Genomic DNA, 13,076 nt, shown 5'->3' on the forward strand with positions numbered 1-13,076 from the left:
CTTAGAAAAGTCTGGAAATAGGCATCGAGTGAACTAGGGCTCAAGCAGAGATTTTATTCCCAACAAGGATCCATACTGGAATGACTGGTTGAAATGACACCTGTCCTCCTTCCAGCTTTTGGTCAGGGAAAAAAAAATCTTTCTTGGCATGTGCTATGTTGTTTGCTGCCTTGTCCACCCATCTCCAAAATGGTTGAATGCACCAAAATGATACTGTTACTCAGAGCTACCCTTGCCCATGACTTCTGGGTCAGCCTGGCTATGGAAAGCCATAGGAATACAAAAAGGGCCTTACCAAGCCAGGGCTGTGATCCTTCCAGTGCAGCATCTCCAGCTGCAGCAGAAAGAGGGAATGGCATACAGCAGGACAACTGTGTAGCAGCACTTCCTCTGAACACCCTTTCAGCCTCAGCATAGAGGGACCCAGTGCTGTTGTGCACTTTATAGTTCTCAGTAGATTTATTTGTTCCCTGAATTTGTCCTGCTGATTTTTGAGGTCAGATAAAGTTTTAGCATCCTTAGAATCTCACAGTAGGAAGTTGTGCAGCACACACATGCAGTTTGTCTTGAACCTGTAACTTTCTGGTTTAATTTCCTGACCCTTGATCTTTGAGTGGGAAGAAGCTGTTAACACCTCTTTCCCCTGCCCTTCCTCTGTCATCTGTGGTTTTATAGACCTGTATAATTTCACAGTCTCTGTTGTCTCTTTTCCTGTATCCCTTCACCTTTCATCTCTCTGCATCTATCTGCTGCCTCCTTCTTGGCTGCAGTGGTGTAGCTTTTAGCAGCAGGACATGGGGCATTGCTGGGTGGGAAGTGATACCACAGCAATGAGCTGCACCAGGTCCCACTCAGGTGAAAATGTTTCAGTCAGCTGCAGTGCCCATACGTGGTACAGGAGGAGATGAAGAAGCTGGGCAAAAATTCTGAAACCAGTTGAAGGTGCCCTTGGTCATCAAGATAGAAGTGGGCAGATTCTGAGGAGGATTGAACAATAGGAAGGGGACCTTCCATGATCTTCCCAGGCACAGAAATGAGGCTGATAGGTTGGTAGTTCCCAGGGTTCTCCTTTCTACCCTTTCTAAAGATGGGTAGAGTGCTTCTCTTCTCCCAGTCACCTGGAACTTAATTTTACTGCCATGACTTTTTTAATATCATGGAGAGTGGCTTGGCAACTACATCAGACAATTCTCTCAGGACTCTGGGATGCATCTTGTCAGGGCCCATAGGCTTATGTGTGTTCAGGTTCCTTGGGTGCTCATGAACCTGAACTTGGAGTGGGAAGCACTTTACTCTCCAAGTCCCCATTCCACTGTCTATCCACTCAAGAGATGTGGGAAGAAATGTCGTTGAAGACTGAGGCAAAAAATATTATTGAGCACTTTAGCCTTCTCCTCATCCACTGTTATCAGTTTTCAGCATTTTTATCACCTTCTTTAAGCTTCCTTTTCTGATTAACATACCTATAAAAGAAGAATGAACATGAAACATCAGCAATCTTGTGAGTGATCTTCAAACAGAAGAGGTTCAGGGGGAAGAAACAGGCTCCTGCCAGGGACTAAAAGTCCCTTGTGGGGTGCAACAAATGTTGGGAAGGGACAAAGAAGCTGCTGTCACTAGTCCTTATGACATTATGACATTTCCTACAGAGGAAAATTGTTCTGAGTAACCTTTGAGTCAAGGGCTGCAGGGGATTGAGGTGGGTGGTGGGAAGCCTGTTTAGATGTTGCCAGATGTGATGTGGGCCAGGACAAGCAGCAGGGAGGGTGAGAGACAGCACTGTCAGGAAGGGAAAGAGGAGCTGAGATGTCTGGTGTGAAGGAAGGGAGAAGGGGTGGAACAAGAAAAGTCTGAACAACTTTGCAAGAAGAGACAGTGATGACAATCTCTTTAGCAGGCACTTGTGCCTTGGGATTTCAGTCAGGTACCCCACTGGATGCTTCTAACAGGGCAAGGAGCTCCTCTCCAGTCCTACCACCCTGTCCTCAGCCTGGCCACACCACAGAGAGTGCAGCTGCCTCGCTCTGCCTTACAGACCATGAAAGGGGATGGGATGTTGTATAACATCATGAATGTACAAAGCTCTTCTACCAATAGTCAAGTATGGAGATGGCAAGGGAGAAGCTATTTTTCTTCCTCCCCTCTAATTTTCTGTCCTTTCTTTTGTTTTGTCTCCTCCCCCATGCTGGTTGTAACCTTTCTCCCCTCCCTGTCTGCTCACCTAGCACTAGCTGCATCCTGTGTCTCTGTTTGTTTCCCTTTAATCCATGCAATGGATCAGTGACAGACCCCCACTGTAATTTTTTAAATCAAAGCCCTTTATCTTGCATTGAGCAAGGTCAGGGGAAGCTTCTTAGGGCATCTTTGTATTTTTCTATCTCTGCCTCAGAGCAACTTTTAAAGGATGGCTCAACAGGATTAGTAGAAAGCACAAGATTGGACAAATGGATTTGGCAGGGGCTGGCTGGTGGGCCTGAGGGAGTGGGAACTTGCTGTGCTGGAAAGTGGAAGAGCTGGGCTCTGCTCAGAGCCTCTGCTGTTGCCTGCTGTTCCTCTGGGCATGCGAAGGCAGCTGGGCTGATGCTGAGTGCAGCCCTGGGAGAGAGCCCAGCCTGAGGCACTCCTCCTCGCTAAGCAAGGCTACTTAGCACTGGCCGAGTGCTCCGGGGCCGAGGCACAGGGATATCACTCTGTGCTTCAGGGATCATTGCTGCCTTCTGCAAAGCCCGGAGGGACACATCAGCACAACAGACCCATGCTGGAACAGCATGGGTCAGACCTCAGGGACAAGCCAGGCTCAGGAAGCCATTCCCTGCAGTTGTGGGTCCCTGGGATATGCTTCTCTCTTTGCCCCCATCCTGCTGGGTGCTGCTGGAAGCAAATTAGCAGTCCTGAGGTCCTGTCATTAGGCTCTGCTTCCTTGGCTTAGCTGCTTCTGCTTCTCTTCTCCCCTGTTTTGCCTTAAGATTTTGCAAGTGCTTGTATTAGAAGAAAGTGTCAGGCTTGCAATTTCTGCTGGCTGATACTCAGTGCATCCCTGACCCTTTGCTGCCCCAGCCCCTCGCTGCTGCTGGCAGCACCAGTCCCCCCCTCCTCTACTCAAACCTGTGCTGGCCCTGCCTGGCCTGGGAGAGGGTCTGCCCCAGACTGACCCTTCACCTGTGATGACCAATCTCTTTTGAGCAGCCACCTGCAGCGAGTCACCAGCCTGTGTGAAAAGGGACCTGTCCCTTCCCCACCTCATGGTCAATCTGCACCAAGCTGAAACCCCCATCACTGATTCTCTGGTCCCCAAGATGACTGCTGCTCTCCTTCAGCTAGTTGTCCTGTCCTGCCTGTCCTGTATTCCCAGTGTACTGGGGCTCAGTGGTCAGAAAGGAGACTCATGAGGAGCATTTTGCAGAGCTGCAGCCGGTTCCTACAGCCCGTTCCCCTGGGGCAGACACGCCCTCCCTACGCGTGCTGTTCGAGCCCTTACACCCATCCTGTTATCCTGTGGCAGCGTGAATTGACCCTGCAAGGGAACAGGGGTTCCCATAACCTTGGCCTTGCTTTGCCAAGCCTCCCAGAAAGATGGGGTGGCTGGGTTAGCCAAGGACATGCCTGATCCTTCCTGGTGCAAGGATTTGTCTCACAGGGCTTGCCACACTGTGGTCTTCCCATTATCAGCCCCTCATCTCCCAGGCGGATGCAGGGTCACTCCGGGATCTCATTTCCTCCCCATCACCCTCCTGCAACAGCCTGGCCGTACGCTCCAGGGTTTGTCTTTGGTCTGGGGCACCCCAGCCCTTCATGTGAGCTGCTCATGGGGGAAGCTCACGCTGTTTCTGCACAGAAGAGGATTTGCATGCATGGTGGGGGAGAGACAGCCTGGCCTGTTTATTCTTAATGCTCCATATTATCTCCATTAATAATGCCACCTCTGCCTCACATGCTAATTAAGGCTCAAGATTGTTAATGTAATAGGGAATTTGGGCAGAGACCACACAAGACTGGCTGGATTAAGTTAACCTTATGGACTGTTAATGGATCTCCTGGAGGGGCATTTCAGCCTAATGAGAATCCAGCTTGAATGGTAATCAGGGGCTCACTTTCTGCATGCCTGGTGGGGCCTGGAAAGCTGGCAGGGCTGCAGGGCAGGATATGGGAAAAGCATCGGCTGGAGCTGCTCATGAAGCTGAGCAGGGAAGAGAAGGATGCAGGGCTGGAGGAAAAAGACCTCAGTGTGAGGGAAGAATTGGAGTAGCAATGCTGTGGTGCTGCACAGGGGAGAGCCCGAAGCAGGTGCTGAGGCTGATTCTGTGCTTTTCATGGTGGACATTTAAATACTAGCACAGAGGACTATTTTCCTGGTTGTGATTGCCAGCAGTGAAAAGGTCACCCAAACTGTCTGAGCCATAAGCAGGGCTCCTCTGTAGGGGAAAAAAAATCTGGCAAATATTGTCCTGCCTCCTGGAGACCTGCACTGTGGGTCGTGACTGCTGCTAGGCAGTGGATCAGACAGCCAGACTTTCCCAGTCTGTCGTCTTGTATGGTGTGGAGAAAACATCAGAGAAGGAATTCGGTACCGAACACTGTCATGTGTGAAGTGAAAGGCTGAGTTCAGAAGAAAACTGAAGACAAAGGGTTCAAAATGGAGCTTAGAGGTGAAGCTTTCAGTGCATAGGATTGAGTAAAGTTTGGGGATACCCCAGATTCAGGACTGCAGTTGAGAAAAAAACAGATGGTGCTTAAGTGTGAAGGCTCCATTTCATGGCAAAACTGTATGTTTCTGGTCCTGGGTGAAACTGGGTCCTACTGGGAGCCCATGAAACCTTCCAGGGAAGGTGTGCATATTTTCACAAGTGGCTCCTGTGTGCTAGTTTTGTCCTCCTGAGGGAATCGGTGGGAAGTGGGATATAGGGCAAAAGCAAAGCCTGAAATGGAGGCCAGTTGTTTGCATTTCAGTTTGGGGAGTTGAGTAATTTAGATCAGCCTCAGAACAAACAAGTAGAGCTCTGGGTAGGGTGTTTGGGAGGGAGGTAGTGATCTGCAGAATTGGCTAAATAAATAAATGAATGTCTTTGGGGTTTTGTTCCTACTCAAATCCCACTGCCCCAGGACGTGCTCCAAGTGGACAGGCTCCATGCTTTGGAACCCAGCCTGGAAGTTCCTCTGGAAGTGGGATCTGGCAGGAGGTTTAGCCTTCTGATAGGAGCAATAACAGAGCAGCTAAGACATGTTGCTTTGGCTCCAGAAGCGTGAGTTTGAGCTGTGCTGACTGCAATTCCTGCATAAAATTTCTCACTCCAGCCCCAGCTATGGGTGATTCTGTCTGGGGAGCTGCAAGTCAGAAAGGTATGGCTGCAGCTGCAGGAGCCTCTCCATATTCCCAGTTACAGGGACCCCTCTCCCCTAACTCTGTTACCTCGAGCTGCCCTACCTGAGCTGTGTCAGCCTGAGATGGCCCATGGCTCAGATGTGGTTTGTAGTCTTTGGGGCTTCGGGGTGGAAGTTTGTGGGTTTGGGTGAAAATCTGTGAGTTTGTAATGCAGTTAAGAGGAATAAGGACATGGAAAGGGAATAGGTCCAGTTCAGGTTGCCCAGTGAGTTTTTCCTTCACTTTCTGGCTCTCAATATACCAGAAACGGAAAATACCAGGGAACTGCTAAGAAAGGAGTTCCCTCCCAGTGTGGTGAGTGGGAGTTGGTTCCCAGGGCAGAGCATGCTGCTGCCAGTGAGCAAGGGGAGCTGAGGGAAGGCGAGAAAGGAAAAGCGGAGTCCAGGAGGAGAGGCAGTGCAGGAGCCAGACGGACTGTTCCACCCAGGGGGGGATCCCATCCCTGCCAACCTGGACACTCCCAGGGTGCTCTCCAGTACATGCACACTGCCATAGCTTTGTGCTGCTGCACTGCACTGCTTTCCCAGGGCTCTGCAGGTGTGCAGTACCACAGCGGTGTCTCATCGAGGTAAATGCTGCCACACGCACACAAGGCAGCCCACAGGGGACCCACCGCTCCCTATGGCACCTCACAAATGTGCCACTGTGTTCAGCAAGGAGCAGGCTCATACTCACTGCTCACTGCTCACCCTGCACTGCAGCACTTGATGCACACAGGCACATCCCAGACATCCATACCTGGCATCCACTCCCCACAGCAGGCACATGCACAGCACCAACACACAGGTGCTCACCAGAGGCCACGCATTCCTGCACACCCACCTGCACACGTGGTGCCACATTGTCCATGTTGTCCCCTTCCAGCATTGTCCCATGCAGATGGGCTCACTCAGACCTGTTTGTGTCTTCCAGGTCCCCCTGCATGCCACCACAAAACTGTGATGTGGCATCTGTTTGAGAGGAACACCGATGCACACATCCAAATACGCATCTGCAGCCCACTCAGCTCCTGTTTGCTGTGCTTTCTCAACCCCTTTTACCCTGTTTAGCCAATCATAGTACTTCTTCCATGCTTCTGAAGCACAGGAGCAGATGGTTTGCAGGTCAGTTTCCCTTTTCCGCTAGTGGCTCTCTTCAGCTGCTTAGGTCAGTGCTAAGTGTCTCAGAGATGAAGATCCTCCTTGCCCATGCACACACAACACCTCTGTGTCACTCTCAGCACTTATTAGAAATTCTGAGTCCAAATGCCTCTTTAAATTGCCCTCATGACCGTACTTTAACCCAAGTAGCACTTCAGGCCATAGTGGCTTTTCTAGGTTTGGCAGCATCTGCTAGCTTTGACCAAATGAGGCAGCTCCATCTCCACTCTGCTTTGTACATGTGCCTTGCTGAGACCCAAAAGACTCTCTCACTTGTCCCCTTTCAGCCTAAATTATTCATCTGCTGTAATGCACAATGGATGTTTGTGGGAAGAGGCACGCAGGTACAATTGAGCATAGTGCCGAGGCACTGACGTTACTAGCGAGCTGAAATTGCCTCGATGCACAGGCCATGCTTAGCTGAGAGAGGCAGAAAATTTCTGCTCCTTCAGAGCACTTCAGAAAAGTGAATGGTGGTGGCACTGGTGAAGGCAGAGGGGAAGAGGGGTGTTTAGGGATGAGGTGGCAGTAGGGGCTTCCCTACACGTTTCTTCTGGCTCCTCTGTTGCTGCCACATGGACATGGATGTGGGGAGGTGGGAGTGTGCTGAAGCAGGTGGCTTTGAGGAGTGGAGAGTTGGCGTGCCAGAGTGTGGAAAGTGTACATGAACTGGGAAGGGGCTGAGGCTGCTGGGGCACGTAATGCGTGTGAGGGCAGGGAGCTCCTGGAAGAGGCCATGGCAATGTACACCCCACTGACCTACACCGAGGTGTATCCATACGTGCTGGAAGTCCATGCTGCCCAATAGCACAGGACAAGAACTTAGGGGACTCCTTTCACACTTCCTCCGTGTGGCTGGGGCTAGACCCGACTGCAACCCCTGCATTGCCTGTGTCTAAGCCACGCCTATGCCAGCCTTTTTTCTGTCTGTGAGCTCTTCCTTTTTATATCTGTGCCACCACTGCTCCAATGATCGCAGTGCAGCCACGGACCCCTATGCCATATAACCCACAGCTGCTCTTCCCCGCTGCAAAGCCCATGCTTTCCCTTGCCTCTCCCATTTCCCGGGGGCACACAGGTACGCTTGCCTGCCCTGATGTGGAACCCTGATTGTTGTCCGTCCTCGCTGGCAGCACCACGCTGTGACACTGCCGAGCACGTTACACCAGCCCGCCGGAGTGCTCGCTGTGCTGTCCCTGGTGCTGGGCCAATCTCCCTTCATTCCCTTGCCCCTTCTTACCCACCTCGTGTATCTCTTTGTCTTTCCTGGGGCCTGGGGAAAGCTGGTGCCTTCCTGGCCAAATCTCAACTTCCCATAAGGATTTATGTACTTCTTTGCCACGCTTCGGTTTTGCAGTCACATCCCCTGATGCCACTATCAGCCAATTTCACAGCACTCGGGGCTGGTGGGACTGCGCACTCTTCTTTGCATGCAAATTATGCACATCTAACACCAGAATGGAGGGAAAGAGAAGGGATGAGTGTGGCTTCTTTTGCAGGCTTTCTGCTCCAGAGACTTTGCCCCGCAGAGTGGCAACTCCAGTCCGTGGACAGACACATGGGAGATTGTAGAATGGGCAGAATTAGCGGAAGTGTGGAAAAAAAAAGGGAAAATCTTACTCAGAGATGGGGCAGTTAAAGCAGATTTGGTGTGGCAGTGGAGTGTGTGTGTGCACTTGCACAGACTAATATAGCTGTCTCCAAAGTGAGTTCCAGCTTCATAACTTTCAAGAATGTCTTTTTTTTTTTTTCTTTTTTTTTTTTCTTTTTTGGTGAGTTGTGCTGGCTGTCTGTGTTTCATGTCTAGTTTGTGTTTGTCTGCCTGTGTTGGATGTTGATGAGTATTTGTGTTTTCCATGTGACAGAATATGTCTGGGGCTAATGTTTAGGATCCAGAAGGGTGCTATGCCACTGTGTGGGCTGAGTTTAGGTAGGTAACAGTATCTGATACAATCAGTTTGTATGCTGCAGGCAATTCATAAGAGTGTGTTTGTGTGTGATATACAGCCACTAGTGCTTGCTTGACTTATGTTCCTGAGTGCATGAGGATGTTTTATGTGCCCTCATTTTCTTACAGATACGTCATTTGCTAGTGTGGTGTTTGCACTGACATGGATGTGTATACATGGCACTTTTTCTGGTCTCTGCTATATAGGAGTGGGCTCGTTAAATGCTGTGTGTTTGTGCAGTGGCAGTTTCGTATAAGGGGTCAGGAGCTGGTGTGTGGTAGACATGTTTGGGTATTCCACGTGCATTTGTGCAGGGATCACTATTTGCTGTGCTGTATAAAATGTTTTTGCTGTGTACTCATAGGAGTGGTGGAATAGGCTGGGTGGAGCTGATGTGGTGTTGTGTGATGGTTGTCTGAGTTATCACGTGTGCATCTTAATACAGATGTGCAACCTTGTAGGTAGGTGCAGGGTGTATGTGAAGAAGAGAAGCACCCCATCCTTTAGAGGAGCTCTGAGTTTTTAGGGGTTGTATGCAAGGTGGTGTGGAAAGACCAGTGAGTAAATATCTGTGTGTGTGTCCAGCGTGTGTGTGTGTGTGTGTCCCGTTTTGTGTAGAGTGTCCTTGCAGGGGCGTGCCTGGGTGATTGTGTGGGCTGGGAGGTGGCGTGTTTGTCTGTGTATGTGTGTGTGTGTGTGTGTGTGTGTGTGTGTGGCCGTGTGTGTCAGCACACTTCACCTTCTCCTGGAGCAGCTCTGTCAGCACCTTGCGCTGGGTCAGGTGCTCTCTCCTTTTGTGTGCAGTGGGACAGCCAGGCCCGTAGCACACAGGCCAACCTCCTTCCATGCTTTCAGTCTCCTTCCATCTGGCTGTCTGTCTACTCTGCTGCCCGTGTCCAGTTGTCTGTTCCCATAATCACCGATACGCCTTGACTAGCTCACACCCTGCACTGCCTGTGGACTCAGCAGCTGTGCATCTCTCCGTCCCTCCCACACACACACATTCACACACACACACACACCCTGGATCTTCATATGTGGCATATTCAGTTGCCATTGGAAACCTAAGAAAGAAGTGAATCTACCCTCCAAGTCTTAAGCTGGTGGTTTTTTTCCTTTTTTTTTCTCCCTCCCCTTTCCTCCTCTCCTCACAGAAGGCGAAGTCGTTCGCAATGAATCCATGGCAGCTTCGATCGGGCGGTGAGCTGGAGCACCTACTCACAGGCCACTCCTTCATGTGACTGAACAGAGACCTTTCCCAGCACTCGCCAAGGAGAGCAGAGCCCTGGATTTACCTCCCGCGCACCGGGCACCCCCAGCGCAGGCACTGCGAGGTAAGCCAACCTCGGCACCTCTGTCTGTGCCTCTCTCCATCCCGCCCTCCCTCCCTCCCTCCCTCCCTCCCTCCCTCCCTCCCTCCCTCCCTCCCTCCCTCCCTCCCTCCCTCCCTCCCTCCCTCCCTCCCTCCCTCTCGTTTCTCGTTCCCCAGAGGTGTGAGGGAGGAGAAGGGCAGGGGTTTCTGCTATGCTGTGAACAAAATCTCGGCTTCCATCAGCACCCTCCCCACAGCGGAGAGCTGCTCCCTCCCCTCGGAGCCCCTTCCCTTGCGGCTCTGCATGCGTGTGCAGGGAGGGGTGGTTCGCAGAGCAGCCGAGGGACGCGCTGCGGGTCCCCCGCACGCAGTCCCGAGTGCATTCCGCCCCTTCCCCACCCCTCCCTGGGCACACACCTGTCTGCTCCTCTCCATTTGTCATTTTCCTCCACCACCCCTATTTCTCGGGAGAAGGGGCAGCTAGGCTGACTGCTGCAGCCAGGCCAGCAGCAAAGCTGGGCTCTGCAGCCCTGGCCTGGGTCACTTCGGGGATGCAGCCTGCAGCAGAGCAGGAGTGGGCATCATGCTACCGGGAGTGGGCCAGAAAGGGGAGGGTTTCCCCTCCCTCTTCATCTCACAGATATTTTGGGGGTTCCAATTCCCCACAGAAGATGCTGGCCTCCATTTCCTAGCCAGGTACCTCCTCTGAATACCCAGCTCAGCCTGCCACAGCTTTTGGGGTGATGGGCATGCTCTTTTTCACTGCTTATCTGCTGTCCCCTGGTGCTCCTTCTCAACTGGAAGGGATGTTTTCCTACTGGAGACAGTGTGTTTCATAAGCTGGGAACGCCGTGTGCCCTGCACAGGCAGTGAAGGGGCCCTGTGCCGAGCCTGACCCATTTTGGGGCGCAAAGCTCTTGGGAGCACCTGAAAGGGCCTCCTGCTGCCTGGGGCTGCCCTCAGTGCCCCTTTCCTCAGCTCCTCTGCAGGGAAAGCAGGAAGATCAGCTGCACTATTTCCATGCCATGTCTCCGTGCTGCTGGAGCTGCTGTGGTGTGGGGGTGGGAGGGGAGTGGGAGCAGCTGTTTCTCCCAGTGCCTGGGCAGGCCCAGACGTGCTGCCAGTCCTCAAGGAGCATGAACGTGCCTGGAGATGCCTCTCCCCAAAATAGACCCTAATGCAACGAGCTGCTGGCAAAGTAGTGGGTAACCTCAGAGGAGTGGGTTTTAAAGGGGAGGTCTGTGAGTTTGCAACCTGACAGGCTGTGGTTTCAGGCTCTGAACAGACTCTGGCAGAGACCAGAGTTTTTCAGAGTCAGATTTTGGGGGCTGTTGTGTTTCTCTGAGGGAAAGGGACTGCCAGGATCTGTGCTACTGTGCAGCCCCAACAGTGGTGCTGGTGTGGTGTCCCCTGAAGGAGGTGATGAGTTGCTCCCCTCCTGCCCAGGTCCCAGCTGGTGATGCTGACAAGGAGGGCATGTCTTCCACTGCATCTTCCAGTGCATCTCTCTGCTGCCACTGCAGGACTCTGCCATCAGTTTTCCTCATCTGCAGTTCCTCGATGCCCCCTGACCCACTACTCCAATACCTACCCTTCTACACAAACTGCTGCCTTCAACTTCTCTTTGCTGCTTCTTGCTCTTTTTCTTCCTTCTCTGGGGTGCCCCGAGCCCTGCTTTTCCCTCTTTCCTGCTCCTCACTTCTCCTCCTTTGTGACCACCATGCCAGGCAGGAGCAGCTTTGGTTGGCCTTGGGAAGGGCTGCTGCTGCCTGCTGGGGTTGTTTCTGGATGCTGGTGCCAGCTGATGATACTGTGAAGTGATCCTTTCCCCTGTGGTTCACACCCTCCGGTGCGCGCAGGCGTGTGTTGGGGTGACAAGTGGCCGTGGTGTTGTTGATGTGTCACTCTTCCTCCTGGCCGCAGCCTGGCAGGGAGCGTGCCCATGCAGTCACACTCGGTGTCATTGTTGAGGAGTTTGCAGAAGAAAGAAAGCTCTTCCCATATGGAGCCTCCAAAGTCATTTGGCATTGGTTAAATTCCTCAGTCCTCTCAGGACATGGCTTTGGCACTGACTCAGGGTGGACAAGACAATAAATCCAGCTCTAGGGAGCTTGGTACTGGGTCAAAACTGCTGCAGATACATGGTAGAAAATGCTGATCCAGTATGAATTCACTCTGCTGTTGGAGATTTGTTTAGAAAACAATGCTGGCTTAACTCTGTACTGGCACGATTTATGTTGTGTTGGGTATTATCTGTCTGCACAACCCTCTCTTGGTGCTGGCTCGAGTGCTGTTTGTGTGCCACATCTGGCACGTGCTCCGGATCATGCATGCTATGGCTAATCTGACAGATGTAATTGCACGCTGCGACCAGCCTGGTTCAGTCCCTCCTGTCAGGCAAGCCAGTCTGAAAGAGGGTTAAATTACAGTCTAGGAGCAAGCCATGTCCCACACCAGACAGATGCTGGAGAGGATGGCACTGGTTGGGAGGAGGGCAGGCATCATGCTGAAGAGGAAGAGGAAGGGGAGGGAAGCATTGTCTCAGCAGGAGAATGTTATTCTCCAGCCCTGACCACTCCACAGGTCAGTGCACAGGCTCCAGGAGAGGCATTATCATTCCTCATTCCTCAGAGGATCATGCTGGCAGAAAGTGGGATTGCACCATGGATGGAGGCCAAGCCAGCCCCACTGGAGGCAGGTGCTCGTTTGGGACAGAGTATGAGTGCAAACCCTCACTGTTGTGCTGTAGGGACTTGTTCCAGGTCTGTCACTCAGGTGCTTGTCTGGCTGAGGGAGGTAATTTTGTTTGTGCTGAAGGGCCAAAGGGCAGGAAGGTGGTGAGGGGTGATTTGCCTCATGCTTTTGTGTGGATGTGTGCAAGTCTCTGGTGATTAGGAGGAGAATTTGTTGACCAGGTTTAGCAGTCTGAAGTCAGTTTTACTGTAAATCTCAGCAAAATGAGCTTTTGGAGGTTAAAGTCAAGAGGTGACACCATCTACCAAACCTTGCTGCTAAGAGTCCTAATCCTAGCAAACTCTCACGCTGGTCACCATGCTGTGCCACAGCTTCCCCTGCCTCTACGTGGAACAGGCAGTGGCCACAAACACAGTGGGAGAGGAGGGAGCTGGGGAATAGGGACGTGAAGGAGCAATGCTTGAGGCTGCACAGAGGGATGCTGTGGGGAAAGGGAGGTTCAGCCTGTGACTCTGCTGACATGGCTGAGTGCTGTCATTCGCGGGGCTGGATGCCGCAGGAGAATCCGTAATGACCAGGGGGCTGCGTGCCAGGGCCGATGC

General features: G+C 52.1%; 1 long non-coding RNA gene across 2 annotated transcripts in view; it reads left to right on the top strand.

The window, feature by feature from the left end:
* LOC135300645 (uncharacterized) overlaps nt 1-13,076 on the top strand; it is a 49,731-nt gene that overhangs the window by 7,417 nt on the left and 29,238 nt on the right. For both annotated transcript variants that reach the window (XR_010362425.1, XR_010362424.1), the window contains one exon: nt 9,623-9,802. This is a non-coding gene — a long non-coding RNA (uncharacterized LOC135300645). The remainder of the gene's footprint in view (nt 1-9,622; nt 9,803-13,076) is intronic.

The sequence above is a fragment of the Passer domesticus genome, chromosome 5 (genome assembly GCF_036417665.1).
Source record: "Passer domesticus isolate bPasDom1 chromosome 5, bPasDom1.hap1, whole genome shotgun sequence".
In the NCBI taxonomy this organism is placed as follows: Eukaryota; Metazoa; Chordata; class Aves; order Passeriformes; family Passeridae; genus Passer; species Passer domesticus.